The sequence below is a fragment of the Primulina huaijiensis genome, chromosome 18 (genome assembly GCF_012295235.1).
Source record: "Primulina huaijiensis isolate GDHJ02 chromosome 18, ASM1229523v2, whole genome shotgun sequence".
Taxonomy (NCBI): domain Eukaryota; kingdom Viridiplantae; phylum Streptophyta; class Magnoliopsida; order Lamiales; family Gesneriaceae; genus Primulina; species Primulina huaijiensis.
In genome coordinates, this window is record NC_133323.1 from 7056700 (window position 1) to 7070948 (window position 14249).

The 14249-nt window shown below is 35.2% G+C and overlaps 1 long non-coding RNA gene across 3 annotated transcripts; it reads right to left on the reverse strand.

Moving 5' to 3' along the window:
- Positions 1-8538: 8538 nt before the first annotated feature.
- On the reverse strand, positions 8539-13251 carry LOC140964534 (uncharacterized). 3 transcript variants are annotated; one of them, XR_012172910.1, is made up of 3 exons: positions 12758-13251; positions 10684-12596; positions 8539-9899 (listed from the first exon to the last, which is right to left on the reverse strand). It is a non-coding gene; the product is annotated as an uncharacterized lncRNA (long non-coding RNA). The 3 variants fall into 3 exon arrangements; XR_012172909.1 differs by having other exon boundaries at positions 10684-11479; positions 11644-13251; XR_012172908.1 differs by having other exon boundaries at positions 10684-11031; positions 11410-13251.
- Positions 13252-14249: the final 998 nt, after the last annotated feature.

Below are 14249 nucleotides of genomic sequence, written 5' to 3' on the forward strand. Positions count from 1 at the left end.
CGGTTTTTCGTGCGTAAAATACGCAAAGGCACGCCATAATTCTTTCTTTCAAACATCATCACACCATATTATGATTTATTTCATGTTTTGAATGAAAACTCAACGGCCATGATAATTATTTTCGAAATTGCATGAACATGGGTTCTAAAATTGAGTTTTGTTTGCCAAATCATGTATTTGTATTGTGTCAGGGGCTGCCATGATATAGGCTATGATCAAACAACGTTTTAGATGATTTTAGAGCCTTAGAAGATCACTAACAACGCTGTACACGTACCACAGAAAAGCTGGAACCACTTCTCACGATTTGGGGTGTCAAGGATTGGTTTATGGGTTAGGTGTTGCATGGCCTAGCTTGGGTCAGAACTGGGTCTTGGTTTGGGTCCGGGGAAGAGTCCTAGCCACGCTAGGACGCGAGACCAGGGGCTGGGAGGAGGCCTTGCCAAGAAGGACTCCACCCGAGAGCATCAATGAAGCAGCGCAGGGGTGCTGTTGCGCAGGGACGAAGGGGCTGGGCCTGGGGGTTCTGGGCTGGGCTAGGTCGACTCTTTAGGGTCCTAGGAGGGTGCTTAAGGGCTGGGCCAAGGGCTTTGCGGCTGGGTCGCTGCAGGCGGGAGAAAAAAAAAGATGGAGCCGTGAGTGGGCATGGCAGACGCGCATGTTGTTCCTTGGGTTCAGAAGCTTCGCTGCTGGGTTCCAGGCTTCGAGATGGTCTGGGCATGGCCTGGACGTGGTCCAAGGGAGGGTAGGGTCATGGGTGGTCGGGGGTTAAGGGCTGGTAGAGTCCTAATGCAACTAGGAATCCTAGATAAGCTAGAAAGCACTCACGCACATGTACATGCAATCTGGTCTGTAGTTCAGCAGGCTTTTTGAGCGGGTTAAGGTCATGTTTTTGGGCTGGGCTTGGTCAGTAGGGTCCTTAGGCGGGTTGGCTAGGTTTTGGCTCAAGGTGGCTCGGGCGTGGCTCGAGTAAATTAGGAGATGGCTCGGTGTGTTCGATAAGGTGTCGATTTCGAATTTAATTAGACTAAAATTGAAACCATGGGTCCACGGGGGTGGCTCATGACTTGGAAGGGTAGAATAAATAATAAAAATGCTATGTTTAAAATTTGGGATCAAAATAATGAGTTTTGGATTTAATCGGGATTTAATCGCCTCACGAAACGCTAATTAACGAGTTAATTGAAACGCCTAGTTTTAGGCTTTATAAAATTATGAAAGATTAGGTTTAAGCTTAAATAATTATTATAAATCTAAGTTTTGAATTTGGGAATTTTATATTAAGGTTTGGTTAAATTCGAGATTAAAACGCATTAATACGTCACATTTAAAGATTAATTTAAAAGTCGTCGATTTAAGCTAAATAAAAATATGGAAAAATTCATGTAAGCTTAAATAATTATTTGGAATATGTTAGAGTCAATGAAATAAAGAAAAAGTCAAAAACGTGAAATTTTACGTCTAGGGGTAAAACGGTCATTTTACACCTAGAAATTAGTAAACGTCATGGCAGTGTCCTGAATGCTGTTTTATGTGCTATTATGATTATTTCAAATGTTTATGAATTTTTATGACATGGATTTTAAATGTTTACGCTTTATTATGTCAAGATGTTATTTTATAAGGTTACGATTTAATATGTTAAAATGTTTATTTTAAATGTTTAAAGATTTAAATGCATATTTTAAATGTGTATGATGTTGAAATGTTTATTTAAAAGATTTATGGATTTTTATATGTTGAAAGATTTCTTTTAAAATATTTATGGATTTTTATGAGGGAACGATAACGTTAAAAGATATGTTGCATACTTGTTTTTAAAAAGAAAATGATATTAAATGCATGATTTTTATAAAGTGATGATAATATGAAACGTTGAAGGAAGTGAAGTAATTGTGACTAATACGATGATATGTTGGAAATGTTGTGAGGGTTACGGTCCCAGTGGGAGCCCGACGATCGTGTTTCCTTGGATATGGATATGTATATGTATATGATGATATGCTTTGAGATAACGTGAAGGGAAAAGGCCCCAAAGGGAGCCCATTTTTGGGAGAAGGCCCCAGAGGGAGCCCATGCGTGGGAAAAGACCCAGAGGGAGCCTGTCTATGGGAGAAGGCCCCCGAGGGAGCCCCGACAATCGTATTTTCATATTATGAGGATAGGCCAATGCCCAGTTGACCGGTGAGAGTGTTTCTGGTGTCCCCGCCGTCCAGTACTGTGGTTACATATAGATGGATCCATCGTCCAACACGTAGACGTAGACGGATGAACACGAAAGTCACAATTAACGATCTGAATTCAACGAAAAGAAAATGGAATACGTATATGTTGATGATAATATGTATATGAATATGTTGAGGATGACATGAATATGTTTATGAAAATTTTTATGCAAAAGGATCATGAAAATGTTTACGAAAATGTTCATGTTTAAAGTTTATGCATCTTCATGAAAACGATATTTTAAGTACAAGTATTTTTCACTGTTGCATGTGATTTTATACGTATTACTTATTATCAAGATTATGGTGTGTTGAGTCTTTAGACTCACTAGGTGTGATTGATGCAGGTGTTTATGATATTAATGTTATGGGAGGTCTTGATGGTTGACTTGACTGGACTGAATGTGCACACGACCCGAGGACCAGCGCATCTAGCTTTCCGCAATTATGTTTATGATTTATGTTAAAGATTTTTACGACTTTTTATTTATGCTTTTGAGTGATTTTTGAGAGATTATAGTATGAGCTGTATTTCTCAAATATATAGTTGGTTGTTTTATTTTAAAATGATGTCCAAAATATTTTATGTAATTTTTGTGGTTCGGCCGATGCTAGGGAGGTTTAGAAAAAAAAATTTCTAGTACATTTTAAGAAAAAGAAAGACAGACGTTTCATTTTCACTTAGTGGTAAGCGATTGATCATAACAATTGATATCATAACGAGGTCATGAATTCAAGTCTCCCAATAAACATATTTTTATACTTCTTTGGTGGAGGATGTTGAGTTAAGCGTGCATGAGTGAGAGTAGTAATATAATGAGTGATCTTCTAGGAAGTTTTCGTGCATCAAACTTCTGACATTGCTCCACTTGATCTGGTTGGCTAGGTGGGACACCAGATGTTAACGTGTAATACTGTATATATTAAGAACAAGGTAATAGAGGAAGAGTAAGATTGATCTCTAAGGGATGTGAGACACATGCACCTCACAGGACTATTGGGGTCTAACAACCCGACCCAGTAGCACTATGCGCTGCCATAACTATAAGAAAATAAAGTTGCTTTTGACTCACAATTATATTTTTTGACCCAGTGATAAGCTCTTGATCCTAACATATTCATCTTTCGATATCATACTACGTACCAAATGCCAGACATTTACAGAAAAAATCCATCAAACAAAAATTCAAATATTCTGAAAGTCTTGCACTTCTAAATTTATATATAAATTTTGTATCATGTTACGATCGAAAACGAGTTTAGAGATAGTGGATAAACTCTTTTTAATTTCTTTTACTGAAAATAGACAACGACTGACTATTATAGACGTTAAATGCTCAAGTCTATTCTTGATTAGCTAAATGCAGTAAACCACTAAAAAGATATCAAAAAGTGCAGAAAAAAAGTTAGCTGAATTCAGTGAACTAAACAACAGAGATGACTGAAATTTAGCTGGTTATAACAGTAAGTATAATGTAAACTTGAAATGAAGATCACAAGATTTTTATGGAAGTTTGAAGGAAATATTTATTCGTCTCCTCTCATTCTTTTGTGGTGAATGATTAATAAAAGATTTTGATCAATACAACTACTTTTAAAGACCCACTTAAATCAGTTAACCTTAAATTACTAAAACTCTTAGTACAATACGACAACCAACTATATATATAAGAACACAAAGTTCAGACATATGAATTAGAAACACTCGTTCAAAAATTTCAATGGATAAAATAAAGTGAATAACACCACAAATGAATCTTTAATGACCAGATGACTTCAAACTGTTGAGTGTGTGCCATAAGAGCGACTTTATATTTTTCAATAAAGTGGGCTTGAGGACTCAAGAATGCGAGGCAATATTTTAAATATGCAACCGAAAAATGGTTTAAAATACTTAAAATGGATCTTAAAGCCTGGAAAATTTTGATATGATCTCCTCGTAAATAGGACATACCAAAAATTTAAAAACCTGTAAAATAAAATTGACTCAAGGACGACCCTGCTGTATTCATAAACAATCATACACAAGCACCAACTAGATACAAATCAATAATTCACAAGCAGCAGTTTAAATATATCCTGCAAATCTCACTACAGCATAAACTAAATCAAACTCACCATAACGACTCAAAATAACTATACCAATGCACATGACATCTCTCCTGTAAAAAAAAAAAATTCTCATATAAAACTAATCAGAACCCATTATAATAAAAATAGACTAACTGGAGACTTCATTTCTGACAACTTAAAAATCATATCTCAATCACGAGCTCCATTGGCAGACCTTCCGTCTGGTGCTGCAATACTACTTGGTGACCTACTATGGTGCCCAACAGCAACCACATTATCCCCTGGTATAAAATACTGATCTTAGGATTCTGGTATGAAACAGTTAAACATCAATAACGATAATCATAAATCATGCATAAACATATAATAAAATGAAAACATGCATTGCATGAAATAGATCAATAATAACAAGATAATAGGAGCCAATAAACGGTGCGATAACAACATGAATAATGCTCAAGCAATAACACACATGATAGCCACATTGTCATGTAGCTAAACCACTTTGTCAAGCACGCGAGGTGTGTCGTGTTGTATCTAATAAATACCCATGACTCAGCCTCCATACAACTGACAACGATACAACATGAAGACACAATAATGAACAACGTTTGTTGTCAGTATTTCAAATGCACATCACACATAAATACATCAAGAAATAGACAATCATAATTTCGATAGCAGGAATAACTCGACTCAAAAATCGTCAGCTGATTCCGAAATATGGATGATAGAGCTCAACATAGATGTTATAATATCATGCCCTGTACTAAATACCATGAAGTATGTCAAATAATTGAACATAAAAACAACAAGGCATTAACAATTCATACCACTTCACAAAATCACCTTAACAATTATAACAACACATAAATGTGTTTAAAATATAATTTATACATTACATTCGTATGTTACCGAATTATAACATGCATATACATTCTACCAAGATAAAACTGATCAACTTTAACTTATAAATTTATCACTTCGGCCTACAAATTAAATAATATAACAAGTTGAGTAAATTTCTCATTCATCAACAATAATTATAATAATTCAACTATTATTTCAAAAATCCTTATAGTTGAGTTATTTTTTCAACTTTCCACTTGCTATTATTTTTATAATTAAATAATCTTATATAAAGTCTGAAAATTTCCATATAATCAAATTTTCATCAAAAAAATCTATATTTCACCATTTTCAACTTGTATCTAGGCTCAATTTTAAGGTAATAAATCATCGCATACTTATTCAAAATGTATTTACAATACATAGTTGGAATCATAACTCAATTTCTCACATTTCATCTGGAAATATCAAAATGAGATTTAATAATTTCAATATTCTAATACTCATAAAACAACAATTCTATGTAGTAAATCCCAAAACAGAATCCAGATTCGTCACTTGATAACGTAAAATTCACATCACACTCATTATTGACTCAAATCAATATCCGTCAATTAGAAATGAAAGAACCTCAAATATCTATATTTTTCAGTTGAAAAAATATCCGGATTCTCAATAGTTTGTGCCTATAATTTATTAGAACACACCGCATCAACCCAATTCACGGACATAATTCTGTAACAGAGAAGTTCCAGGGAAAACATGCATAACTATCTCGATTCTTGATGGAATTAAATAATTCTGGTCTCATCTAAAACTTTAATTCAAACCCTAGAATCCTAGTGCACACTACTCCTATTCCCGAAAGACAGTAGGTTTTTATCCCGACTCAAATATAGAATACTGTTTAGACATATTTTGATAGAAAATTCATATCAAATCCATGACCGATTGAATTTCGATTATTCCAGTGACCAAAAAAATCATACACAAAGCACTACGAGTTCTATTTGAACCAAAACTACAAATTCCCATCGTAAAAATCGCAGCAACATGAAGAACATATCCAATTACACGACATCTACTGATTATACAGAACATGGCTATATTCTTTAGCTTGAATTCGAACTAGATGCACAATTATACTAAGAATTCACAACTAAATCCACATACATGAGCCTTCAAATCCAATAGTACACCTGAAAAGAGAGAAGAAAAGCTGGAAAAAGAAGCAGCTCGGCCCCTTCCTCAAGCAGTAAAAGAACTCATACAACTGGGCTTTGATCTAGCGTTGTTCTTCGTTTTCAAACTAGAACAAAGGCACATCAGCTAGGAGAAGAAGTTGTCGAGCCCCCCGCTACCTCTCCGCCCATTTTTTTTCTTCCTTTTCTTTTCCCCTATTTTTCTCCCATTTAACCCGATTTTGAATTTATTTTGTTCTCGTGTGCTATTTAAATCACTGGTTGTATTTTATATCGTATTAATTAACTCTGATATTATAAAATACGTACAAATGTTGAGGATATCTCTATTTGACTTGTAAATTTGAGGTACCAAAATAATTCTTACACAACATTCAACTTTGTACACATCGACCGACAAAAAAGACCATGAATGTTATGTGTCTTCTGCTTCATATTTCTCATAGTACACCTCAATCCATGAATCTTGGACTCTATCCGGCCAATTAAGGTAAATAACGCCTTTATGATCTTGATTCACGAGAGAGAAATGCTGCAAGAATATTTGTATTAGACAATACAAAGCTCACACATTGTAAAACAGATGTCTGGTTGAATCCAAGCCAGACATGATCAACTAATGTAGGAGCAATCAGCCACATCTAGAAGCAGCTGTAGATAGCTTAAGAGAGGCAGCTTGAGGTAGTATAATCCAACACAATAATCTGTTAAAGAAAATAAGAGTATATGGATATCCAAACAGCCAAAAACTATTTATTATCACCAAAACTAAGATAATTTTAATTCTAACATATAAAATGAAAAGTTTCGAAATAAAAAATTTAATTGGAATGCCTTTTCTTTCTTGCAATATGTACACACCTCAAACGAGAAAATAGATATTAATCTATTATACATTCAAAATAATATTTTTACTTTGTTCTAAACAATTCATGTCTACGGGAAACAATTAATAGTCACTACATTCTAAAATATTTATCGAGCTTGTGATCGAGTTTAGCTAATAGTTTTAAAATTACACCAATTAACTCATTATTTTTTCATCAAAAATCTTAGGCTGTGTTAGATCGATGAATTTCAAATATATTTTTATTGTTTAAAAATTAAGTTCATAAACTTCAAATTCATCATTTATATATTTATATAGTATTTCATGTTATTTAGATTTAGTTTCAAGATTACCAAATTATGATGTCATTTGAAATAAATTATATTTTCTATTAATAATATGTAAACAATTAAGATATATATTTAATATTTGATTTATTGTTTAATTGAAAACAATAACGGAAAATCATTAATTTCAAATTTACCCCATACACAACCTTAGTAATTTCAAAATATTCACGGAGATTTTTATGAAATTGCAAAATAAATAACAAGTTATTGCAAATGTCTAAAGAAAATAAATCCAGTGCAGAAAATGGTACAAAGTTTTGACTTGTTTATAAACAATTTGTAAATATTTAGAATAACAGAACTAATATGTCATTTTAATAACATTTCAGGGTATATTTGTAAAATGTGATAGCTTTGGGGGAAGAAGTGTAATTATGTCTCTCTTCGTTATACCTTCGTGACGTGACTCGTGAGTAGGGGTATTCATCGGTCGGTTCGGTTCGGTTCGGTTTTCGATTTTTTATTTCGGTTTTAGAAATATATAATCCGATATCCGAACCATTGTTCTTCGGTTCGGTTCGGTTTTCTACTAAAACGGTTCGATTATTTCGGTCGATTAATTCGGTTTTAATATAATTATTTAAATTAATAATATAAATATATTGTAAAATATAATATGTTAACTTTCTACGTGTTTTCTTAGTAAAATATTTAAATATAAAGTCTAAATTAATTAAATAAACAAAAATCAACTAAATATTATTCAAAATAGTTTTTCATTCACTAAATATCATATCAAAATATATAATATAAATAAAAATAAAAAATTATTAATTTAATAAAATTTCGGTTTTTTCCGTTTTTTCGGTTTTGACATATATAATCCAAAACCGAATCAAATAAACTTCGGTTTTAACATTCATATCCGAATTACAAAATTCGACTTTCGATTCGATTCGGTGTTCGGTTTTTTCGATTTAGATTTTCGATTGTTTCGATTTTATCCGAAATTTGAACACCTCTACTGGTGAGCCGTCTCCTTGTCACAAAACAAAGCATTGCTATTCCCGCTCTCAAAGCCACGCATTCCCGCCGAATCCCCAAACTCTAACAAATCAAATTTCCCAAATTGAAACCCTAATTTCTTCATCTTCACAGTAATGGCAGCACAGCAGGACGAAGATAGTATAGCTATGGAGCCGCACCAGCTTGAGATCCCAGCTCGCCGAGTGAAGAACATAATGAAACTCGATAAGGATATCAAAAAGGTCAACTCGGAAGCCTTGCATCTAATCGCCTGCTCGACCGAGCTTTTCATCGAGTTCCTCGCCGAAAGATCGGCTCGCGTCGCGTTGGAAAAGAAGAAAAAGATCGTACGGTTGGAACATTTGCGAGTTGCGGTGAAAAGACACCTGCCTACCGGGGATTTTCTTCTCAGTTCTCTCCCGAAGCCTTTTCAGCGGTCTGATAAGCAGCTTCCTAAGGATAGGGTGAAAGCTCGGCCCGCTGAGAATCCGGTTCCATTTGCCACGCGTAGAATTGAAGCTTTCTTTCAGAAATGCACTTAGGGCTAGCTTTTATAGATTTTCCATTTGTTTTGGATATTCTAAAACAGTGGTTAATGTTGTTTTGTTTGGCTTTCTGGCGATTTGTCCATGAAATTTGGGGCAACACGTTAAGTTGTTCAGCTTTAGGCAATTCCATCCTGGCCTAATGGAGTTATGTGAAATATTTATATGTTTGATGCTAAGATTCGAGAAGCACAACATAGAGATTATTGTTATTTATTCAGACGATGGATCTTTTGTAAGTTGGACACGGTTCTTTCATCATCTGTTCAGAATGGTTAAATATACCCAGTATTGGTGATTTACAGCGATTTATGTAGCTTCATGTTAATTTTGCATATTAACGAGACTTCAACCATGCTATGTGGTATTTAGTTAGATAGCTAGTAGATGCTTTCATGAATTCAAATTGTCATATGCCCAATTCATTACTTGGTTTACTGATTTGCCTTCGTTCAAAACAATCAAATTTGGGAGGGGATTGGCATTCATGCGTACGGCTCTGGCTTGTGAGAGGAAGGATCATCTTGGTAAGACGAGATTTGATCTATCATATCAATTAATAAGTTCTTAGGAAATTGGAAAAGATAATCATTCATACGAGGAGAACATTTGTTTCACCAAAGACATCTATTAACTTATTTCTCCTACTATGTAATTCCTTGGTGAAATTCAGCCAATGTTTCTTTATTCATGGCCTAGGGTGAAAAGGGGCCAGAATATGATGAGACAACGGACACTGTATCTTTTCTCAGATGTGAAGCAAAGCCGTTTTGAGGGCTTATCCATGGTCTATGTGTCTTCTTTCCTCCTTTGCCAAAAGATATGCCTTGTGTCAGTGAGTTAATGATGTTTGGTCCAACCTGTTGTAAACCCACTAGTGTTCTAATTAGCGGTTGAGGCAGCCGTCCAGGCGGTAGGCAGCCCTCGACCGCACCGCCTATGCATGAGACGGGTGTTTTAGACGGCCCAAACTATACGGCGTTGGGGAGGCGGGTCGAGGTGGCGAGCAGGCGGGCTAGACGAGCTAGGCGGGCGAGGCAGGCAGTCAAGATTTTTAAGTTGTAGTCAACAATTTTAAAAATATAGTCAACAATTTAAAAACTTAGTCAACAATTTTAAAAACCTAATCAAAGTCAACTAATTTTAAATATCAAAACCTTAGTACACCTCACTTTCTTTATTTTATTTTTGGTTTTCACTCTCAAGTCTCAACCACCACACAGTCTGCCGACCGTCGTCAGCAGCCAGAATAGTAGATGGTGCATATGTAATGATTTGGAAGATTAGTTATGTTTAGCATACTACTTATTCTAATGACGTATAATTGATTGAAACTTTGAAATTTAAACTTAGTTTTTTGGTAAAAGTAATTATATTACTTTGTTAGCTGATAGCATTAATATGATGATGAATCTTTATTAATTGGACATTATCTCGATGATATTGTATTGTATGAATCTTATTTGTGCTTAAACATTATTTAATTGCATATTTTACATAAAAAATGATGATTATTTGTGATTATATTGCATGATTATCTATAAAAAAAAATTACTTAAAAAAATTCAACCGTCTAGGCACCGCCTAGGCGGTCGAGACGGTAGGCGGTCACCGACCGTCCCGCCACCGCCTCCCGCCATTTACATCCTTGAAACCCAGTGAAAGCTTTCTGTTCACAGGGGTACCATTGCTAAAACCTCCATTCGAGCTTGCATCTGAAATGCGCCAATTACTGGTACTTGGCCTTATTCCAAAAGGGCTCTCATGTTCAATTACTACTTTACTATGTGCCTTTTTTAGTACCCTGTAGGAACAGAAACAACCTCATTCATTATAAGGTAAGCCTTAGAGTTGGAGGGGTGTGTGTGTGTGTGTGAGTGAGAGAGAGAGATGTTGAAAATCTGCATATGCTGTCACACTTTGTCTTTGTTTTTCCTCTTCCCTTTCATTCCTCAACATCTCATATTCTTCCAGCATTGCTAGTTGAGGAACCTAGTATGAGGGGGCAAATATCTTTTGTGAGAGTGGATTATAGTAAGTTTTTTTAATCAAATAGTTTTTAGTGGCAATTGGGCATGAAGCACAAAAATTCTTTGGTTTCTATTAGATGATCACTTCAATCTGATTGCTTCTTGACATCTATTATGAATTATTTGGGATCTGCTAATCAGCATCCATGTCGCCATTAAGAATTATTTCTGCTCATTAGTTGTGGCCATGCATATTTACAATGCTCAAATAAATCAACGTTTCTAGTGAATTTCTCATCATATAATAAATATTTGATGTACTATGTTGTGGATGGATGGACGCTTTGGTAAAACAACAAAATTGATTGTATTTAAATTGCTCATTCCAATGCCAGTATACCTCATCATACAAGAAAACTTTCTTTCTTCTTCCCAGCATTTTGTCTTGGATATCAGCAAATCCACCAAAGCTGCCCAATGGATAAAAAACGGAAGGAAACTTATTTTCCTTTGAACTCATTTAATGGTATTTAATACTGGAGTGTGAACACTTATTTTCATTTTGGATGCACGAGGTTATCTTGCTTGAAGATAGAATTTATGTGAAGGCTAATAAATAACTTAGGAGGAAAACCTGGTATCTTGTGGACCATTACTCTTGCACGTTCTGCTCTTTTAAGGTTCTTGTGTGCCCCCTGCTGACTGAATACCGATTCTCATCCTGAAATAGTCAATGACACTAGTTATCTTTTGATAAAAGTTCATGCTAACAGACTACGCAGCAAAGTCAAGTTGTTCACATAGTGGGGAGAAACTAAAACTTAAAGCTTGAAATGTTTAGAGGTGGAGAAATCATATTTTTGCAAACATATGAATATATAAAACATAATGGAGGGGGCGGAGAGAGCAATTTTAGCCACCTGCCCCTCTCTGGCTCCACGACCGGCCACATAAGGAAGATAAGCATCTACCCTGTTATAGTCTTCTAGCCATATCTCCTCATCACGAGCTAATATCCATTTTTCTACCTTCTCCATGATCACCTTGTGACTGGAAGCTTCTTCTTTTGCTCTAGATATCTGATCATCCATACTTGTGAGGAGATCGGCATGATCGATTTCCCCTTTTGGTACAGTGCTATCAGCCAAAATGCTTAAACCACAAACCATAAATTATAACATTAGCTCAAATATTTTTCAGTCTGACCAAAATTTATTTGGTTGATTATCTTTTCCATTTCGGATTTTGAAGGAACTTCCATGTGTGATCGACAACATATCTCCTCAAGCTCTTTTTTTTTTTTGAAGAACTGTTTCATCTGGCTTGCTTTTAGTTGATCCAGTGTCTTAACTTCGGTCTCAGCCTTGGAACATTTTTAATCAGATTGAATTGCGTGACTAAATCATGCAAGAATTGAATACTATAACATACATGTTGAACTATGTCCAGATCAAGACTTCCAGGGGTAAATATTTCATCTAATGAAATTGATGATAGACTGGTGATATGAAGAAATTGTTGACGGTCTTCAAAGGGCGTATCCATGAGATTCCACAAGTTAGCCAATGCTTTACCAAGCTGTTGAAACTGCAGTAATCGCATCAGTTTAAAGTTGTTTTTAAGTTTTCTTCTGAGGGTATATATGCTTTTCTACATCTAGTCTGACTATTATTCAGAGTGTCCAGCTGTTATCAGTTTCTTACTGGAGGACATGAATGGAACCTTTCTAGGTTGATAAAAAAATTTACCTTATCAAGTCGCAATTGTCTTTCTGCGTCACAAGACTTCACTATACTGTCAAGTTTTTCAAGAATACCGTCGCTGATATTCTTTGATAAGCCCGACAATTTATTCAAGCTCGGATGTGCTTTGGTTATGATCTGGGAGGAATCCATTCCCAAAGTGGCTGACAAGTCTCTGATGTTGGACATATAGTTTTCTACTTTCTGAAGCCTGTCACTCTTTGATGCATAAACAAGGATGAAATATTAAACTTAGAATGATAATTTGGAAAAGACCAATTTTTGTTCCTTTCTGGCGATTTTATTTCCATTATCTGTGACAATAATTTTTCACAGTGAAGCCTCTGAAGCTCAGCCTCACACTCTTCAAGTTTCTTCAGTGAAAGATCATTCTTGTTTACCAGGGCAGTAGATGTATCATTGTATACTGTCCGACCTGCTATTTCTTCATAAATTTTATGGATTTGCCCTTGCACCACGCGAAATTGCTTTACTCACTCTTTTTTCTCATTTGCATCTCCCGTAATTCTGGGGTTATAGCATTTAGCTGTTCTGTAAGTGTTCCAGTCATTTTCTCTGGCTGTGATCAAGAAAGGTGCTTCAATTAATGCAAGGTATTTTACTCTTGAAAAGCATTCTTATGGTAAGATCAATGTGTATTGTTTGTAGCAACATGATACCGTCCTACTTTTTTCTTCTAAAAAATTTTCTTTTTGTTGTACAGGTTTGCCCGAGTGTTTTACATTTAGTGTTATCATTTACAATGTATATTCTGAGGGTTGGGCTGCAACATAATTCTAGAGCAGTTTCTGTGCATAAAATTCATTAAATTAGCATGGCTGCTGCATGCATATACCAATACTAGTTTAAAGTTTCTCATATGTTCATATTTTCATCTGGGTCTTCAGCCAAACTTTGTAATGTCAAAATATGGTCAGATGACAGCCAAACTTACTCTTACAGGGAGTGATCTTTCACCAAGTGACCGAAGAAGACGAGTAAATTCAGCCTCAGATTCTGCCAGTTGCTGATGTAGTTGAGCTCGTGACATGCTGGCAGTGTCTACTTTCCTTCTACAAACTTCAAGGCATTCCTGTTCGAGTTCAAGTAAAATCTTTTCCCTGATTTTGTGATCTTCCCCAACTGTTAGAGTAGATGCCCTGCAAGCCAACGGTTGGCTAGGGAATTTATTGACTCAAGTTGTAATAAAGATTCTTTATTTTAATATAATTTAACTTTTAATGGTTTCGTTTCACTTTATCTGTATACCAATGCGATCAGCATAGATAAAGTCCTTGATTATGCTTTAATACAAATGAATCGTAATTCGATGTTGAAACTCATTTGTAAATACTGCATATTCTAAATTCGTTCCTAGTCGATTCAGTTGCCTAAAACATGGATAAAGGTCGCTTGAGCTCGAGACTAGCATTTGTGATGTTGTGTACTGCGTTTCTTGGTGAGGGCATAAAGATGTCCAAACATGCAGATGGGTAGT